Source organism: Ochotona princeps, chromosome 7 (assembly GCF_030435755.1).
Source record: "Ochotona princeps isolate mOchPri1 chromosome 7, mOchPri1.hap1, whole genome shotgun sequence".
Lineage (NCBI taxonomy): Eukaryota > Metazoa > Chordata > Mammalia > Lagomorpha > Ochotonidae > Ochotona > Ochotona princeps.
The window spans coordinates 50,622,657-50,627,274 of NC_080838.1; the positions used below are offsets into that span (position 1 = coordinate 50,622,657).

General features: G+C 38.7%; 1 pseudogene; it reads left to right on the top strand.

Moving 5' to 3' along the window:
* The first annotated feature begins 1,375 nt into the window (after nucleotides 1–1,375).
* On the top strand, nucleotides 1,376–4,061 carry LOC101518884 (serine/threonine-protein kinase RIO3-like; annotated as a pseudogene).
* Nucleotides 4,062–4,618: the final 557 nt, after the last annotated feature.

Sequence of the window (4,618 nt, forward strand, 5' to 3'; positions counted from 1 at the left end):
CACAATAACATTGTTTCCTTCAAGAAGTTATTTGATTTTCATTTCGTCAACAGTATGTTGATCATTCAGTAGCATGGTATTTAACTTCATGTTGTTGTAAATTTTTTCTTTTTGTTGTAGATCTTGTTTTATAACTTTTCATTTAAGGGGATGTATGGTAACTTTGCAGTAGAGACTATCACATACAGATGTGAAGATACAATGCACTATGCATCTCTATGTCCAAATAAAAGATGGGCTCCCAATGAAACAATTGAATGTATCTTGACAATAGGATGCTTGACTCTCTTCCATTATCCTTGCCTATAATATCAGGATACATTTACATAGCAGCAATGATGGACTTATGATTGATTGTGAAGGACTATGCTATTGTAATGACATTGGGAGATGGGGGGTGTGAGTATTTGGGTGGAGGGAAAGGAAATCTTGGAGTTATGGAACCGTATCATGGAATAATAAAATGAATTAATTAAGTTAAAAATAAATCAAGTTGGGCCCGGTGGCATGGCCCAGCGGCTAATTGTCCTCGCCTTGGGCTCCCCGGGATCCCTTATAGGCTCCAGTTCTAATCCCGGCAACTCCACTTCCCATTCAGCTCCCTGCTTGTGGCCTGGGAAAGCAGTTGAGGATGGCCCAAAGCTTTGGGACCTTGTACCCGCGTGGGAGACCCAGAAAAGGTTTCTGGTTCCCGGCTTCGGATCGGCATAGTACCAGCTCTTGCGTTCACTTGGGGAGTGAATCATCGGACGGAAGATCTTCCTCTGTCTCTCCTCCTCTCTGTATATCTGATTTTGTAATAAAAATAAATAAATCTTAAAAAAATAAATCAAGTTGCTTCTGTAAAGTATGAGAGATTATTTAAAGCAGCTCTACATTCCTAACATATTTTCAGATGTGGAGTAGGCTGATTCAGCATCTGAAGACACTGATGGATTCTGTACATGTATTTAATCTTTCCTCATGCTCCACAATTAGCTAGCACTCGTTTAACTGACTCAAAAACAAGGGCATTCAAGTTCCTTCCTGCATCCACATTACCTTCTGCTTCTTATTACTTCTGTTTTCCTTATTTCCTTGTCTCTTCCTTCAAGCATCAGCAATAATCAAGTATCAGAGAAATGAACCAAGTGCTGGTGTTTTGCCCAAAATTAACAAACTGCAGGTCGCATGGTATAAAACTGGGACCACAGAGGTAAGAAACTAATTTGAAATCTCAGTGCTTTGGCACAGTGAGTGAATCTGCCACCTACAACTAGCACTCCCCATTTTAACCCAATTCCAGTCTAGACATCTCTTCTTCTGATTTACCTTCTTGTTAATGTGCCTGGGAAGGCAGCAGAGGGTGACTCAAGTTCTTATGGCCATGATACTCATGTCGAAGGTCCAGATGGGGTTCTTGACTCATGTCTTTGGCCTTGACCATTCCTGGACATTGCAGTGCATTTTAGAGGTGGGGATGAATTGGAAGGTGAAAGATATATTTCTATATTTTGTTCAAATAAGCAAGAAAACATTTTTTAAGAAAAATATATATGAATCATGGGCCAAAAATATAAATGAATGTCAATGAGTTCTCAATTCATTATAATACAGGAACCAGATAAAATACAAACAAAAACACCACCCACAAAAAGAAAAACAGGTAAATAAACAGCAATTGGCTCCAAGCACAAGTCATGCCTGAATTGTTTTCCCTTATGTTTATCAGCAACATAGGGTCAGCCCTCAGCTGAATTCCTGAGAATTATTTTTATTTTACAACAATATTGTTAATCTATAAGAACACATGGGGAAATAATTAAATCAACACTTTCAAAACACATTTAATTGGCTGGAAGCTGTTAGAGAACAGAGACTTAAAAATTGCTTGCAGCAGTAATGTACAAAAGATTTCAAGAATCCTTGAACTTTGACACTGTTTATTGACAAATACTATTGATAATATTATAGATGTATTCACAATACTTTCACTCCACTGGAATATTGTTCCCGTGTGTTATTAATGAAAGTGTGATGTATATCTTAAAAAAATAGGAATGTTAAGCTATATATGCTTATTTTATTTCAACACTCAGGAAAATGAGAGCCAAACTTCATTCTGATTTAATAACAAGTAAAGGGTCTTAAAGACACTAATTTCAATGTTTTTATTTTGCATTTATCTTACGCTGTTTTATTAGTATTATGTAACTTCCTATTTTCAGACTTGTAAATATATAAATATTTGTCCTTCAGTTTCTTCAACTAAAAAAGTTAAATCATTAATAAAGCTTTGTTATAGATCAGCTTTGTAATTGAATCATTGAGACATAGCCGATTATGCTTCTAATCTTTTTGCTAGTAATTACGGAATGCTTCTCTTCATAAAGCTGTAACATACTGGGCCAGATGCAGTGGCCTCCACTGTCATCTGTCACCTTTTCTCCAGCACCGGCAGCCGGCTGCACCTGTCTTCTCTGCAGAGCCTGTTTCACACCTCGACGTCTCTTTGTTCTTATCAGGCCCTTCTTCCATTGATCTGGTCAGAGTGGCATTGCCTGAGCCAGAGCCGACAGCAGCCTGGGGCACCAGCAAGTGTCCATGGGTCGCTCTTCAGAATACAATGTCCTGTTCTTTGGCTGATACCATGAGTGAACAGTTGGCTAAAGAACTGCAGTTAGAAGAACCTGGTGCTTTTCCTGAAGTTGCTGCTACTGCTGCTGGACCATCTGCCTCTGGAGAAAGCATTGACACCTCCAGTGACCTAATGCTGGCCCAGATTCTACAGATGGAGCTTCACAGAGAATATGATGCACAGCTGAGGCATGAAGAAAATAAATCCAATGGAGAGGCAAAGTTTTTCTACATTGTTTGAAAACTATCAAAAAATGCATCCTTATGAAGACAGTGACAGCTATTAAGACAAGGTTGGCTGGCAGGATACACATGACGATCCCAGCAAAACCAGCTCCCCCCTTCAAAGGGCTTTATTGAAAAAGGGAAAGACATCAATACCAAACATGATGAGGTCGAGTGTGTGAGAAAGAATACAGTGAAAATGGAAACTTTTGCACTTGGGTTTCCGGTTGGAGATGGATTTGGAATGGATTTGAAGCTATGTAACCATGTTTTCAATGTTCTGAATCAGCAGACCTACTCAGAGGAGCACCAAAGCACCTGTCTCCATGAGAAGAAGGAACATTCTATCACACAAAATAGCAGTCGATTCTACAACATGTTACTGATGTATAAAATGATCAACTCTGGAATGGAGGCAATCACTGGCTGTATTTGTACAACAAAGAAATCTGTTATCTTTCATAAATTTGGGGGGAGCATGGAGGATAAGAAGACAGATAGCAAAGCTATAGCTACAGAATGTGCCATCAATGCATTGAAAACAACCCTTAGTGAGTTTAAGAATCATGACACATATATTAAAGATTATTTCAGGTTTAAGGATAGCTTCAGTAAACTAAATCCACATAAGATCATCCATATGTGGGCAGAAAAAGAAAAGCACAATTTCACAAGAATGCAGAGAGTTGGAATTCCTCTTCCAAAAGTTGTATTGCTCATGAAACACATTTTAGCTATGTCTTTCATTGGCCATGATGAAGTTTCAGTGCCTAAATTAAAAGAAATATTTCTCAGTAGTGTAAATTGAAAAACACTTACTACTAAACTCTTCATTTGATGCATCAGTTGTATAACGAATGTACCCAACTACATGCTAACTGAGCGAGTGTAACAGGATGTGGCATCCTGGGAAGGCCTGGTTAATTGATATCAGTCAGTTGTTATAGACAACCCAACCCCATGGCTTGGAATTCCTATTCCAGAACTGCAGGAATCTCTCGTAGTTTTTCCAGAAAGAAGGAGTGAAGGAAGTTCTAGACAAATGAGAACTCTTCATTGTGGTTTCATGCTTAAGGTTCTCAGCAGATATCAAGGCAGATTTCTTAGCTGAGATAGAAACTTTAGAGAAAATGAATGAGGGTCAAATTCTCAAGAGTGGAAGAAAAGCTTCTTCATTTTTGAAAGACAGTGGTGGCCCACCACTGCTATACAATGAATAGCACCAGTAGCCAATGCTTTCTGTGTTAACTCAGTGATGATCATCAGCTTCCAAAAGCTAGAGTCATGGGTGATTGAAATACCAAAACACAAGAGTGTATACTTGTGCTCCTGTGCTTTTTGCCCCCTGGTAAACCACCTGCCGGATGTGTGGAATGTTTAGCTCGGCTTCAAGATAATAAATGTCACTACCTCTTAGCTTATGAACAGGATAATAGAATATAACAGGTCCTGGTTACCTCATTGAAGTTGACCTAATTCACAGGTCTCATGATCAAATGTTTTCACGAGAATTCCAAAAGCTTAGGCAACACTTCCAGGCACAGGAGGATGGACAGGTGTGTTTTCCCAGGGAGGGTAGATGATAACCTACTTGGCTTGTTAACCTCCCATTTTGTGTGTATTCTTTCCTCACCTGTTTTATTGTTCGAAGTTAGCCCTTCTCAATTCTTTTTCCAAACTACAATTGTGACTTTACATAAAAATTTCTCTTCCTCGTAGATGTTATTAATGGTAATTTATTTTCAGAAAGACTGAGGGAAAGATAAAAGCAATGTAG